The sequence below is a fragment of the Corapipo altera genome, unplaced genomic scaffold, assembly GCF_003945725.1.
Source record: "Corapipo altera isolate COAL_440 unplaced genomic scaffold, ASM394572v1 65, whole genome shotgun sequence".
In the NCBI taxonomy this organism is placed as follows: domain Eukaryota; kingdom Metazoa; phylum Chordata; class Aves; order Passeriformes; family Pipridae; genus Corapipo; species Corapipo altera.
In genome coordinates this window covers 8,204,203-8,220,746 of record NW_020884891.1, presented here as the reverse complement: position 1 = coordinate 8,220,746, position 16,544 = coordinate 8,204,203, and the positions used below count along the sequence as shown (strand labels likewise).

At 42.1% G+C, this 16,544-nt stretch overlaps 1 long non-coding RNA gene across 3 annotated transcripts in view; it reads right to left on the bottom strand.

Annotated features, from left to right (window-relative positions):
- Positions 1–16,544, bottom strand: part of LOC113948077 — a 269,176-nt gene that overhangs the window by 242,642 nt on the left and 9,990 nt on the right. For all 3 annotated transcript variants that reach the window (XR_003527976.1, XR_003527974.1, XR_003527975.1), the window contains exon 2: positions 7,437–7,526. This is a non-coding gene — a long non-coding RNA (uncharacterized LOC113948077). The remainder of the gene's footprint in view (positions 1–7,436; positions 7,527–16,544) is intronic.

The following is a 16,544-nucleotide window of genomic DNA, read 5'->3' as shown; positions in this document are numbered from 1 at the left end:
GCAAAGCAGAGCTGGCACAGCCTGGCCTCCAAGCAGGAATCACCAACTGGATCAGGGCAATCTAGGTGGAAATTCCTGCTCCATCAAGCTTCTCCACGATTTGGACAAATACATTTGGCCCATAGCTGATTTTCCCAAATAGTATCTGGGTACTTACTGGAACTTTCAGGTGGCTCACTCCCACAGCCAGGGGCAAGGAAACACAACCTCCTGAGACATTTTAAATACACCTGAGTATTGATCTGCATAACTAAGTAGCCAGATATAGCTAGTCCTTAGTTTCTCTCTGCCTTGACTGTCTCCCACTGAAGTGAAAGAAAAGCTGAAAATATATATTAAGAGAGAGAAACAGACTGAACCAGAAGCTCTGCTGGCATAAGTCTGGCACACATTTATTTGGCATAAATTTGGTCCAGCAGATTTGTTGCCTCAAAGCTTAAAATAAACTAAAAACAAAGCTGCAGATTCAAAGCTTCATACTTCATCCTTGGAAGCCTGGGGTAGTTCTGGAGAATAGCTGTGAAAGCTACAAATGGCAATAATACATTTTTAATAAAATTGCTGCTTTAAATCATTTGTTTTTAACATCTATTTTGCAAGTCTCAAAGGAAACCAAAAGCCATTTTGTGGCAGCTTCCTCATTTTTATATATTATGAAGAATGTCCAGCTATAAATACTTGTTATGAATGGAGTTTGGTACTGAGGACAATAGCTGTAAAATAATGCCTGGGGAAATGAAAAATGTACTGAGGGTTTGATATAATGCTGACAGGCAGAGGCCCAATGCATTATTTCAGCATCAAGGTAACTTTTCTCTCCCAAGGACAATATTTTACACAGTGATTGCTTGAAAAAACCACCAATATTTCTTTTATTACACTAGTTGGTGTTTTCTCTCCGTACCCACATATTGAAATTACTATAAATCCTATTTGCTTTGGGGAACATTACCCATTTCATTTATTTAGGTGATATGCTATTTTTTTTTTCCATTCTGCTTCCCAAGTTTTCCAGAAAACTCTGCTTATTAGGTTGTTTCAGTCGGTTAAGGGGTAGAGGGGAGAAATCAGGTGCTCTCAGCACAGCTGTAATGATGCTGACCTCCAAAGAGGTGAAGAGCTGTACAGTACATGAAATCAATAAACCCCCCAACTGCAGTCACAAATTCTGCATGTGATGTAGGTCCTGTGCAGCAAATTGCCAGCTGCACAGACAGGTGGTTGTGCAGCACAGACACAGGACATATGCAGGAATCCGTCTTTCCAGAGACACTGGGAAAAAAACCTACACACACACACTGTTAGCACACCACCTCAGCAGTGCTGTGATTCCCCACAAAGGCAGGACATGACACCACCAAAAGCAACTTGCTCTGTGCCCCAGCAGGACACCTTTGAGACGTGCACAGAGCTCCAGCCTGGCCATCACTGCAAAGGCACACAGTGAACAGCTGTGGCAGCAGTTTTTGCTTTTAGACAAATTTCCAAATGCAAGAGGCTTTAAGGGGAGCTTGGTCAGCACAGTGCTACTGCCAAGGAAGCAGAGAGCACACTGGCACACCATGCCAACTGGACACTTATGGGCACGCTGCACGCTCCAGCTGCACAGTGGGAGGCTGCTGGGCTCAACCACACTCTCCTCTCACCCTCTCTGAGCCCAGGAGATAACCTTTGAACGCTTTCCTCTCACCACATTTCCATACATGAAAGCTTTTCCTAGCTCTGAGCACTCTTCAGACTGTAAACCCATTTTCTTCAATTCCCTTTTGCCAGTGCTGAAACACGGACGTGAAGGACATGGAGCAGGTCTAAGGGCACTCTCAGAGCTACAGGTTTCTCTGAGAAATGGCTCCAGGCTGACTGGGAAGATACAGATCTACAGGGGCAGTAACAGGGGCAGTTACCCTACAGAGCTGACTGCAGCAGGTTACTGTGCTGGCAGGGAGAAAGAGCACTAGAGAGTTTATATTTGCCAAGGTTTGTTATAATTCTCACTGTATTCTAACCACACTGAACAAACTCCCTTGACTAGGTTTTGTAAAGCTGCTGCATCTTGAGTTTTAGTCACTAGCTCATTATGCTGTTAGTTTTCAGCCAGAGCGATTCCTGTCAGTCCTGCAGAAGTACAGTTCGTTCAGACAGTTCTGAAGAGCCCCTGTGGCCCAATTTACCAAGGAAAATTTTTTAAAATACATGCATTACTGCATCACCTAGAGCTTGAGCCAGCAGAGACCAGAGACTGGCATACAAAATGCCCAGAGAAATGAAACGGTCATGAAAAGCCGAACAGGCAAGCCCAGCTAAGAGGAGGTTGAGGACACACACTAAGCCACAGAACCAACACAGCACTGCTCCTTCTGGCACAGTAAAGCACTGCATTTGTCATCTATGTGTCTTTTCCATTTTCATCACCTGCACAGTAATGCCTGTCTGTCTAGGCAGAAATGACAGCAACCCTGGTAACTGTCACCAGAACATTCCTGCTTCAATCCACGATGAAGATCCTACGCTCTGGGCTATTGCTTGCAATGGCACTATGGCAAATAAAACAAATTGGGACAAGAAAGATTGAGTGCTTTGTTTGATCAAATTACAAAAAAAAAAAATAATAGCTGAAGGGAACACAGGAGATGCAATATCTTGACTTCCATCAAACAGTCCCTCACAAAATCACTAAAATGCTTGAACCAAATTGGTTTGGACAGAAGTACTGTCAGATGGTTTGAAAGTTAACTGGAAATCAGAAGCAGTGAACAATGTTGGGAAGTGGTGTTTTGAACAAGAATGTTATTTGTAAGTGTGCTTCCACAAGGATCAACATTAGACTCCATTTTATACAACACTGCTGCGGAAGGATCTGGAAAAACAAATAAATAACACAATAAATTTCTGAATAGTAACTGCACAGAACAAAGAGGAGCCAGTTGGAATTGAAAGTATGACCACACAGCCCCAGTAACACAACAAACCTATACTATTTTAACAAGTATGAAAACATTATGGCAAGAAAAATAGTGGGAAAGCAGTAAAAGCAAGAGTTGCCTTGTCATTTGGCCAGCAGAGTAGCAGAACCATGACTAAGGCCATGCGTTTTCCAAACACGTTGCCATTCTCCTGAGTAGAGCAGATCAGATCACAGGGGACATGACAGCTACCTATGACATGTACCATCATTTGTTAAGAGCTGGCCATCTGAAGACTAGACACCTCTCAGTAAAGCTGAAAAGGTTTAAGGAAAGGTCTCTATATTTATTACATGCCAGGAGATTCTTCTTGTTAATTAGCAAGTGATTTTCCCTGAGCAGCAAGGAAGATGGAATGCAACAAAAGCTGACACTTGCAAACGTTATCAAGAAACAGATGGTCCTGCTCTCAGTCAGGGAGATGAAGCTACAGATTTGGCCTCTTGATCTGTAAACACTATCCCCTTTCTTTCGTGTTATTAATCTGGAAATAAAGTTCCCATACTATAATATAGTCAGACATTGTGCTCAGGCTGACACTACTGCTCTTAAAATTCACCTTCTGTCAAGTCTGTAGCTGAAAAACACAAATTTTTCCTTTGATTTCTGTCTGCTGTCAACATACCTCAGGTGTTACACATATCAGAGGAATCTTCATTAACAGCCTATGATCTGCTTTGCACAGTCAGTCTCACAGCTGATTAAGTTGCTAGATAAAACACACTGAGTTTCAGGTCCTAATTCTTTTTATCAACTCTAAGAAAACACTTCACATGATAAAATAACAAGTCTTACTGTGAATGTTCAGTAACACTTAAAAAGTCTCAGATGCACAAATTAGAGAGATTCACATCTCCTGCTAAAATGTAATGGTCCAGGTGCATCAAAACACTGTGCAACCTCTCCCTGGCAGGGTTTGGCTGCTCAGGGCCTTCTCTGATCTGGCGGAGTGATACCCTGGGATCCAACTGCTGGGAAGAGCCACATGTGGGAAAGACACAGGAGAGGTCTGAGCTGAGGCCTCTCGCCCTTGGTTTGGGAGGTCACTGCTCTGCCAGACTCAGCATCACCCTTGGTTCCCCAGCTCACCTGCCCTTGCAGAGCACTTCAACCTCTCTGCTCCCTGACATCTGACTTGTTTACCCACCCCTGGGTTAGAGCACCTGATATTCAAAGTGATTAACAGGATCTAAGTAACCTCCACTCCTTTGTAACTAAAGGACATCACTGCTAAAATAAACTACTCCCAAACCCTGCTCTACAACCAACACTGACCCTCGGGCCATCATTAGTAGTTGAACATGGGCAGGAGACAGTCAAGGCAACACGAGAACAGTGAGAGCTGTGGTGGATGATACTGCTGACATTCTGGGCATGCTGCCTCCCTGCGCCCTCCCAACCCTCATCCTGACTGGTCTCTACACACCACAAAGCAGCAGCCTAGTGATATTTTGCTCCCAAACCCATGAAAGCTGGAATTGCTAAGAATCTGCTGCTCCCAAAATACAAGCCATGCGATGTAAGAATGGCCCATTCTCAAGGGTGCTCTGCAAAAGAAGGAAAAAGAGGAAAAGGGCCCTTCAGACCAGCACTGCTGAGCTACACCGAGATACATCTCAACATCAGTTATGACTGCATGGCTCATAAGTGACACATTAGTGACAAGACTCCACTTGCTTTGCTCTTTTCAATGGAGAGGGCATGGGGGACATTAACCAACGAGAGAGGAACTACATCCAGGCACGTTACAAAAACAAGGTGAAACATTAAAGTCATCAGATTTTGCTCCAATCCTATAAACACAGCATAACTGGCTAAAGTGAAAAACCCCGGTCTCAGGATCAACAGCACTACATCCAACTGCTGCCACCACTAACGTCTGAGACAGATATTAAACTCAATGCTATTTAAAACCCTTCTTTAAATTACCTACACAATATTCTCCACAAGTCTGCAGACAACACCAAATCAAGACTAGTTCTTGAAATTCTGATGAGATATTTGCATAGTTCTTGTTTTATTTTTTTCCACCATGCAGGTGATCAAACACCAGTACAGGGGCCAAGTGGGTGGAGAAGCTTTATTCTTGGAGATATCTAAAACTCCACTGGATGGGGCCTGTGCTTTCGTATCCTCTCTATGCAATATTACTACAATGGGTTATGGAAGCCTGGACATTCAGACTAACACCCTATCTTCAGACTTCTTTTTTGTTGAAGTGTCTAGCTTCTCACACAAACTAAAATGGATTTTATTCAACACTAAGCTGCAATGAACAGACTGTCTAACAGGTACAGACACTATCAAGCCATGTTGCCTCTCCTTGATGGCAATTGTTACAGCGGCATTTTGGGTTCAGTAGCCAATTTAAGGGCAAATTATGCAAACTATACAGGTTCTCCTTAGAATGAGGTACAAACCTTAGGTCAGCTACTTCACAGATTAAAAAGAAAAATAATTCACAATAAAACTCCTGATGGGCAGTGTGAGTAATTACCTATCTAACCAAAAGCACATTTCCTCCCCTCCCCTGTGTCCTGCGCTCTGTAGAGATTGCCTACCCATGGGTTTTGTGAGCAGAGCAATTCTCAGCCTGCCATTCTTTGCACACACTCGCTGGCACTGCTGTGATAAATTGTTGCCTGTAGATGCACTGAATCTGCAGGAATAAAAAAAGGAACCTGTACTTATGGTAATACTGCTTGAAAAGAAAAAGCAAAGCACGAAGACGTTCATTTTAGCCGTAGTGCAATGAGTAATGAAGGAATAAATTATAGTTGATTAAATTATTGATGCTTATCATTTAGGAATCTTCTTGCTCAGCAGTAGATGTTTTCCTCCCATAGCTATTTGTGATGTGTGGGTGGAGCAGAGGTAGAGGGTGATATATTTGCAGCTGTATTTGGATAGCATGGGTTTCCAACCATTCAGTATTCTGAGATCTGAAAGCTGTTGACCTTGCCAGCAAACAGCAATTACAAGTTCGGTAGGATTTGACTGTCCTAAAACCTTGCTTTAAGGAAGCCTTCAGCTTATCAACATGATACCAGCTTTCAAAATAAATATGGAAGGATCTCCTTGCTTATCAAGTACATAGCAGCATTATACTCACTGCAGCCTAAGACCTGCAGAGCATTTTTCTGGTTAGTTGGCACTTTTCTTTATAAGCAATTGTGCTACCAATGATTCTATTAAGCAAATAATGTTGAAAAGCATGCAGGAAATCTATTCTATGTAATAATGGACTGCTTCTCCTTAAGAATGAGGTTCTATGGAACTACAGAACATAAACCTTCCTTTTTTATAGAAAAATACCATGCTTTTCAGGATATTAAGGCTTAAGTAGTTATCAGAAAAACAGGACTCAACTAATTATAGCCCTGTGTTCTTTCAGCACAGCACTGAAGTGCATCAGTTCGAAAGAAATTAAAGCTGCAGCCACTAAATGTCTCTGCAGAGTTTTGTAGTTCCCCACGTTTTAGCGTTGTTTTGCCTTGTAAAGGAGCACAGGACACCTGAACAACACTCCCATGGATCCCTACACACCACACAAACCATGGGGTCCTGCAGAAGGGGGACCACAACAACCCATCCACTGAACACTGAGCCCTCTGTGAGGCTTCAGCTGAAGCATAACCCAATTGTAACACACACCAGGACCAGGGTCACCACCCAGTACAGAGTCCAAAAGCAAAGTAACACCACCACTCCCTCCCAAGTTCCTCCTGCCATGATTTATTAGTTATCTGGGATGTTCAGGGCTCTCTATTGTTATGACTCTGACTCCCGTGGTAATTACAGGAACTCCCACAAACACAACAGGAGTCTCCTAAAGCAGGGAGTGCTGAGAGCACAAAAAGCCCATTTCTCCAAAGTGCCTTCTCTTTCAGCTGCAGAGATGGACCTCCCTATACACCTCAGAAAGTCTCACTATTTTTTTCAATGGAAAGAAGCCTTCTTGAAACACCACTCCTGGTTTTTTAACCATCCTTTGTGCTAACCAACACTTGTCCCCCAGCAGCCTGCAATGTTTTCTACTGACACACAAAAAGCTGTTGACCTGGCCAGCAATTACAGATTCACTGGGAATGAGATGTCTTTAAACTTTGCTCTAACACAGCCCACCTAAGCCTGGGATCAAGTACACAGAAAGTCAAAGGTTCAGGTCCCTTCTTGCCAGAGGGAACTCAAGCACACCCTGCTTCAAGGAGGATTCTCCAGCAACAAGCTACTTGGGGCAAAGATGAAAGAGCATTGCTTGCACTCATACAGATTAGGCAGATCTACTCCATTTTGAGTAGTTACACACTCACTCACCAGAGAGGAGCACAGTACCCAATGTACACTAGTAGAGGAAAACAACTTGAATTACAGTCCTTCCTTCCAATTTATTACTATTTTATATATAACAGGATTCCAAGTTTCTCCCTCTCCCAATGTCCCCAAATCTCAAAGTGAAAACATCATACTCACTCTCTCTTCTCTCAGCAGCCAATCTGTTCCTTTCTCCAAAGGAAATGTGGTCTAGCAGTCAGAATGCTTACTTAGATAGGTCAGTTATTCCTAAATAAAGGAAAAAACTCACAACCACAGAAGATTATTGATATGTTTCTCAGCTCTTTCTGAAGACCATACAGAAAAATATTATTATAATATTACAAATATTATTATAATATTACAGAAGCAAAACTACAATAGCTACTCAAACAACCTTAGTAAGACATAACCAGCATTATACAAGAGAGCATATAGTAAGGCTGCTCCTTTCAAATGCTACAGCAGAAGAAGGGACATGGGAAAGCTCTTCAGAAAAGAACATCATTAAATGATGGTCATCACTGGGTGACTGAATGAAGGTGCACCACTGATCACCTCCAAGGGTCAGCTCTTCCCTTTGTGACCCAGGAAGGGATCAGAGTGGAAAGAAAAGGGAATTCCCATACAACCCAATATCCATTCCCTCTGATGCAGAAGATGGGATGTGTACAGTCTCTTCTAGCACATTAGTGTGCCCACCCTGCTTCTTTCTTGCCTCATTTGACTGGAGGAAAAACAGTTCAGTGGCTGCCATCATCATCCAAGTCTTCATGACAACCTTTTGAACCAACCCATCATGGGAGAAACATCTGCAGTTCAATCCTCTCTAATATTTATGTCAGGCTGACTACAGGAATTGATTACATGCAGGTCATGTTTTGGATATTAACTTCCCCCCCATAAAAGAGCAGAGACATTTTAATTTAAACAAGACCTTTGCTTTTAGGACACAAAATAGTAGCTTCCAGGAAGAAAAAGAAAGAAGGAGAAAAAGAAGTTTAAAAAAAGACTTTACCAAGCCTGCACTGTGTTCCAGCTTGATCTTTGGGTCTAGTGCTGAAAGCCAACACCTGAGCAAATGCTGGAATCCCAGCAGCCATATGAATCCAGACAAGTCACTTAATCATGCTGTGCCTCCATCTCCTCATAGGAATAACACACAGCTTCTTCACTAGGGTAATGCAAAGCTGATTTCATTAGTATTCACAAAGTGCTTTCTGCCCAGCAGAGGAAAGTATTAGGGAAATGCTAAGAATCTCTACTGCTGAGCTTCTCTTCTAAGCCAGCTCTTTTCATAAGTTATGTCCTACCAAGCATGTAAAAATTTCTTAGAACCTTCTTAATCAAGAAAGCAAACATACCCTCATTTGCCAAATGCAGGCTTGTAATAATGTGGAAATGAGGCAGAAACAGCACATACATGCATTAACATTGACATGATCAAGAGATAACAGCACCATTAATATAACCTCTTAGAAATGACAGTTTTCAGCCCAACAGTTGGAAAATCACAAGTGGGGCTCATTAAACATTTTCTTTTTTAAATGAATTAAACAAAGAGAAAAATGCTGTAGTAACTCAAGGGAGGAAAGGAGCAGAGGTGCTTAAATACACCAAACACATTCTAAGATGTCCATCCAAATGGACCTATGGACCCAGGTACCCAGAGCAGACATTCAGTGGACTACTGGATAGCTGTAAATAACCAGCTGACCTTGTACGAGCTTCTTCACTTGCTTCAGACAGAAAAAATCTCAGTCAGTAAAGATAAAGAAGCACATGCTGCTCATTAATGGACACTGTCACCAAGGAATGGTATAGGATCAGGAAGGCAAGAAACAGAACTGGGCATAGGAACAGAGAAGTCCATAAAACACTTGCCACTGCAACACAGGTTACCTGAAGGAAAGCACTGGGGAAAGCCCTGAATCTGTGTTGGATTTCATTGAAAAGTCAGAGTAAAATATATTCCACTGTCAACCTGTAACATTGAAGATGTTCCTACTCCTACCAAAGCATGGACACATAAAGAAGTTCATAACATGAGGCCATATCCTGAATTACTTTCTTTTTCTTCTTTTTGTGGTTTTTTTGGTGTGGTTTGGTTAGGTTGGGGGTTTTTTAATTAAAACAGGTCTATCTTTCCAATTTTCATTTTTCAGCATCAGAAGTCAGCATTCTAACTCCTGTTATTTTCAACTATGTTGACATTGGGAAATACAGAAACAATCCCATTGTTGCTTCTTTTCTTCCAAACTCCATGAAAAACAGCCTGACACATACTGCCCCAGATGCAAATGATTTTGCCATGCATACTGTCAAATCAAATACCTTGGAGTCATTTCAGCTGCTACAGATGGTAAAACAATTTTTCCTTATAATTAACCAGAATTTCCTAAGTTTCAGCTTGCACCAATTGCCTCTGGAGTGGTCCCTGTGCACCTGTGAGAGCAGTTTGGTTCTGTCTCCTCCCTGTTCTCCAGTCAGCCAGCTGCAGATAGTAATAAGGTCTCCCCTGAACCCTCCGTTCCTATAAATATTTTAGTTAGCAAACAGTTGTAAGACTTCCAGTGCTTTTTAAACTATTTGAACCTGTATGAAAGAGGGTGGTTTTCTCATTGTTTTGGTTGCTGTTGTAAACACAGGTTCTTTTCCAAAAGCAATACATTTAGTAGATCTTTCTCCGTGTGACATGAAAGACAAAGGACTTACATCTTACCAATGGTTAAGATTGGATTAGGTTAAACAAATGCAAAGCACTTGGATCGTTTTCTAAAATAAATTAAGGATCCAATAAACTTCATTAGATCTGGGAAATGCAGGATATTTCTCTACACTAAAAGCTGTATTGCTTCTTTTGGGTGATATTGGTACAGATCAGGTGCTCAGCATTTGCATCAGCACCTTCCAATATATTGAAAGTTCCAACATGTTGTAAAATAAAGCTTTAATTATCTTCTTGCCATTTTACCATTGTTGATCTGCCACATGTATTGCTGTATTAAGTCACCAAACAAAGAAGTGGCATGGGCAAACAATACTGATGAGGAGTTCCAGCAAAAAAAAAAAAATCACCTTAGTTACATTAATAAGCTTCCCCTACAAGGCAAACTCAGCTCAAGCTGCTGCAGTGTTAATTTCTAATTTGTTTGGAATCTGTTTTGATTTTCTGTCTCCTGTTAAATATAATTCTCTTCTGGGCTCTGTTTTATACATTGATTTTTTAATTGCATGCATATTACGTTGGGACCCAAATCCACAGTTCTCTAATTCAGGTTACACAGAAAAATTTAGACAAATAATCCCAATTTTTTTTAATTAGAGAAACATTTTACCTCTTTGAAAAAGGATGGGACTCAGAGTAGTTACAGCAGCATTTGTTCCCACAGTCAAGGATATACATCAGGAAGCAATGGACTGTTGACTTCTTAAGAGTATACTAAAAGAAAACTTCTCTCTGGACTGTACTTTGTATTGAAGAAACTCATAGTTTAATGAAGTGAAACTATTATTTTAAATAGCTGTGCCCCAGAGTAGCCATCAGTGCTGCACTGAGAATACAGAGCATCTCCTAAAAATCTCTGCTGCATAGGCCTCATCACTAATGCAGCACGTGATGACTTTTTCCTCTTCTAAATAACCACAAGTGGGTCTGATATTTTTATTCCAAGCAGGGTAATTTTTACTGATTTTTATGGTTACAAGGTAAGTTTTAACATGTATTCATCTCAAAAATACACGCAGAGAGCAGAAAGATCACTACCACGGCACAGATCTGGTTTCTGTTCCTGGCAAGTCATTTAGAGCTTTCTGGAAAGGGCAGGTGCAGAGAAAGGCAAAGTCTCCTGGCCCTGCTCTCAGCTCAGTTACCTGTGTCAGCACAGCACATACCCAACTCAGTCCAGTTCTATCCTCTCTTAGGAGAAGCTCCTCCAGGTACCCTGGTCTTCAGCTGGGATGTAGGAAGGCAACAGCTCTGAAGATTACAATTCAAAATTACCTAGGCTTGAGACCATTCCATTTGTAAGGGGCAAATATTAATAACTACTTTTTGGTAGTTTGCCAGCTGAAGTCACTCAGAGCTTGTAGAAGTACTTGATGGGTATGAATGGAGAATGATACATAAATGCTGAGAACCATTCAAGTGGGGTTTGGTTTTAGGTGTTTTGTCTGTTTTACATAAAAGCCATTAAGAATTCTGACTAGCAGCTGACAATTTCTGCTGCTAGAAAATGCTGTTTCAAAGGCAATGAGATTTTTGTACCCTTCCTTCACCCCTTTTACCCACAAGGTGTGATACAATAGTTTTGATCCTCTCTTTCATTCAGTTCAAATAAGTATTTTCAATCAAACTTACTTTATATAGACAACAAGAATGTTGTCAAGGACAAGAGTCTCCTTCCTCCTTCTCCTCTCCTCCTCCAGTTTCTTCCTACAATGAATATGCCACAAGATAGATACCCATGGTACAATTCCACTAACATTAAGAGATTTGGTTTCCTTTCTCTCAGAAAAAACCCAGCTGATTATAGCTAGATGCACACCAGACTGCTTGCTTACAAAACAGTCAAGAAAGAGCCTGACAGTTTGTTTGGGGCTTGGTGTTGATGTGGATTTTTGAGGGCATGAGGAAGAGCTGCCTCCTCACCCCTCTTCAAGCAGAGCATAATCAGTTTGGTTTTCTGATATACTGCTCATTGTCTAAGTTTACTCATCACATTGTCCAAGGAATCTGGAGTAGTGTAAAACTCTCATTGTGTTCTCATTTTCAATACAGACATTGCCTTCCCCATCATCTCAGATGAAGGAAGCAGAGCAGTCACTGTGATTTGCTACTCTGCCATTGCACTGACCACTTTTTACATTTGTTAAGAAGATGGAGTTTCCTATTGCTCCAGTAGTGATCATTTTTGTGCCTCATTATTTCAAACCCTTTCCACTTCATTATAAAAACACCATCTGCTGGAGCTAAGGTAAGTAGCACAATAGCATTCCAAGGCAGCATGAATTAATCAATACAGCCTCTACAGCTGAGAAGTACAATGTCACTCTCGCTGGAAAGGTGCAGGTCTCATTTCAAGCTGCTCTCCATCCTTCTGATTAACCACTTTATAACTCATCTTCTACAAAAAGCCTCAGCTCCCAGGTATAAAAACAAACACCTCTCTTGAGAAACAATTGTGAATATAGCTGAAGTCAAAACAAAATAACCCATCTGCAGGAGAAAAAAAAAAAAAGGAAAGAAAAAAATGTAGTGAAACATGTTAGTCCCTACTCCATCTAGAATAGTTACGCTTGACCTGTACACACCTGCTATTTCTGTACAGTGTTCTCCAGCCTCAGGTTCACTTGTTTGATCCTGCAAGAAGAAAGGAAGCCAGGGCCAAGAGAGGATTCCTAGCCATCCTCTTCACTGCTTAACACCCCATCCCACTGCAAAAGAGCATATTCAGCTTGTAGCCTGGCACTCACTAGAACTCAAAAAGACAGATTTTTATTTCTAAGGCCACTACTGAACCGAGAAGCTGTCAGGATTTAAGGCTCCTGATGCTATTTCAGCTTCACTGAGTGACCTGTGTGGGCTCTACATCAAACACCCAGTCCATTAGCTGTACTTGTAAAAATTTGACTTTTGCTCTTAAAATAGGCTACTGTGCTCCACTGTATCTTGTGAGTGGAGATAATTTCTACCACCCACCCAGAGCAAACCAGACCAGTGGGAGCCAGCAGAGCCCTGGGTTACTTGCAGTAGGAGTTGCTTACCAAGCTCCTGTACAGTCCCACCAACAGTCATCCTTTGTCACTCACAGCCCCTCTATCCATGCAACTTGTAACTCAGCCTCTAGAGTTGAGAGAAATGTCTTACAGCAAGAAAGCCAGCCCTGGTCCTTTCCACTTTCAATACATTATTTTAAGATGTAGAAGAGGTCAGGCCTGTTTATCTTAGAAAGTTCCTGTTCCCACATCCTTTTCTTGTGTCTTGGTTGCCAAAGCCCGGCCACGGGCCAATGATTCACGGACGTGTTCTCACACAGCTGTGCCCTGCACAGATCTGGTTTGGGGTCTTTTAGAAAGCACTACAGAGCTGACAATTCTTTTAATGAGGAAATTTTGTGCAATTTGTTAATTTACTTTGTGGGAATCGTCCTTGTAGACCAAGACTAATACTGTGCCAAGAGCTTTATGCATACAACACTGCAGTTCATTCTGCATCATGCTGCTAGTTTTCCATTGTAATTTAATGCACAGGATTTTATCAACAGTCTTTCAACAGCAGATATCAAGCAGTCAGAATGAAATGGGTTACATCTCCTACTGGCAAGAGTTTAGATATCTGCTTGAAAGGCAGCTGGAGTTAAAATATGACAGGCAGTAGACTAACCATAACTTAACAAAGGATGAAGAGACAGTTCTTTCTCTCCCAAAACACAGTCATCTTCTCTGGGGTCTGCTTTATCTGCCTGTTAGAAAGGTTTGTAACAGGGTACTAATCCAGCTCTTGGGTCTGGCTCGGAACAGTGATGGTGCTGAGTGCAGGCTTGGGAAAGGGCAGCGCTCTTTTCACTGAGGTGAAGCTGGCTGGCTGTTATTTACTTTCCCCCTTCAGGAAGATATTTGGTAAAAAACAAATGTAATCAAGACGACAGTCCACTGACCACCTGGTAGATGGAAAGCAACTCAGCTTTAGAGTACTCATCAACCCAGTGTGACCACAACATGCTGGAGCGCTGTAAATGGAGGGAACAGAGCTCAGGGTGCAAGAGGCGGCTCCATCACACAGCACAGACACACATACCCCATCTTTGGGGACATCTCCTCCCTCCGTGCTGGGCTGGCCACACACACACAGCCCTGACACCTCCAGAGCAAACACACTTTGCTCTGCAAGTGGAGAACGGCAGCTTTGTCAGCTGAGGAAAACGTGCTGGGTTTGCTGCAGAGCTGTAGGAGTGCAGGCAGGCACAAAGCCCATGGCTGCCTGCCAGCACATAGAATGGAGACTGTAAATGCACAGCACTGTCCTCCCCCAGCTGAGATGGAAGTGACACCTTGAAGGCAGCGAGCAGGGGCAGGCTGGGACCAGTGTGGCCCACTTGGTCTGAGAACAGCTCGCAGAGGGATCATCTCAGCCACAACAGGCCTTCAAGTGGCACTCTGGGCAACCCTCCCTACAAATGAGGGGCATCTGTGTAGCACATTAATACTCAAGGACACACAGGCACACATCAGGCAAGATATCTATCCTGCTAGCGATGCCCTTCCTGATGCCAGACAACATCAGAGCTACTAAGCTGAAATCCAATTTTAATCCTTTTGTAGAGTGAGTTCATTTAAGTTCAAAAGGGAGCTCTCTATCATTGTTATAGACCTCATCTCCTGAGACAAGGTGAGGCAAGTAAATCAAGAGAAGTATCGTTACTAAAGCATAGGAGAAATTGGTGTATTGGGACTGAGTTGGTTTTCTAACTACAGCTTTGATTCACCTATTTTTCTCAAGCCTGTCTCATCTGTCAAGCTTTCAAACCGGTACCATTTCAATGTCTAGCTAAGCAATAAACCTTCCACTGTTCCTCATTCAGCTTCATGAAGCACTCAAACCTCTACACTAAAAACTGTGGTGCCACATGGAGAGAACAGATAGTTTAATGCTCACTCTCGCTAACAGTCATTTATGTTAATAGACATTTTTGTTCCTTGGAATTAATCTTCCTCTGGTTTTTTTTTTTTTTGGTGGCATAAATCAGGACAAATTATTTCCCTTACAATTTAGAAAACTCTTCTTTTTTGGATAATAAGAGCAGAGAAAGACAATCAAAAGCACTCGAATTACCATATCCTAATGAACTACCATTTGTCAGCTGAGTCAGGGTGACTATTTCCTTGTATGTAGCAGGAAAACATCAGAAAGGCTTGAGGAGGGTGATTAAAGACAGTATGTTTAATTCTGCATTTGCAGGAGGCTGGGAGAGCACTGTCAACCACTTGTCTTCAAACCTCTATCAAGTGTCCTTACTCTACATTTTCATTTCAGCCTTTTCTGACTCTCCCAACACTGGCTACTCCAGCCAGTTCCTGCTGAATTCCCCACTGACCTCTGAGTGCTGGACAGAGATGTGTTCCTGAGCAATAGAGGTGCCTGGATCACCAGCACAGGGAAATGAAGAGATTTGCCTGGTGTCCTAGGAAGCCAGAAGGCAGCTCTATTCTCAGCTCTATAAGAGACATTTTGACATTTCTTATGCCTCCTTTTCCTCACATCTGGATTGAGAATACCTTTGCAAAATATTCTGAGGTCCTTCTTCAGAGAAGGAGATGCCTAAATGTGACAGATGACTGCAACATATATACGTTTGAAACTCTGGCTACTCAAAGAAAAGAAATCATCCTTTTCTGTCCAGTAAAGGGATAAGGGCTTGAAAGACATAGTTTTAGCAACTCTGGGTGCAATATTAGTTCAGATGCATGAGTCGAATCCATATGGCATATTAACGATTCCCAACAAGGAAACAATTTCAGGAACTATTCATTTAAGCAATAGTTTCATTCTATCTAAGTACTGGAAGCAATAAAGGTTCCTTCACACCCAGTAAAAGAAATGAGGAAATGGCATAGTATGAAAATCAGAGAATAGGAGACAGATGCCAGAGTTTCAAGGAATAGAAAGTAACATATTTATTTTTCCTATTCCAGCTTTGCAGGGGGGACACACAGAGCCTGCTTTGGTTTCCAACACAGTATCCAAGAACAGGGGCTTGTGCTCCACCCAGGAGAATACAGGGTGGAAGGGGAGGTATTTCCAACGCATGTTGTGATGCAGAGGGCCAAAAGATTACATGCCTAAAACAGGGAAGGGGTGAATAATCCCCTTCATCTGGAAAACTGCTGGGCTTGCCTCAACACTATCCCTTTAGATATTCTGCTACTGTTTGGAAAACTAATGTAATAGTAAAGTTTGTGGGTGTTTTTGTGTCATATTAATTGCAGCTGGATCAAACCCAGGGTGAAGGACAGCATTCTCTGCTGAGACAAAGGGCAATAGTGACCTGGAGCTTTTTCATCTCATTACCATCAGACCATCCCACTAGTTACATCAGCACTGCACACACACTGAGGTTTTGTCCTGGCTCCTGTTATCCAGCACTTGAGTAGATTTAAATACTGTAGTATTATTTCCAAAAAAGACTAGGCTGTCAGAGGCAGGAATAATCACTTCTCTCTTCAGGAGGATGTGTGCAGATTGCTGGGGAGTCATAAAGGAAATGC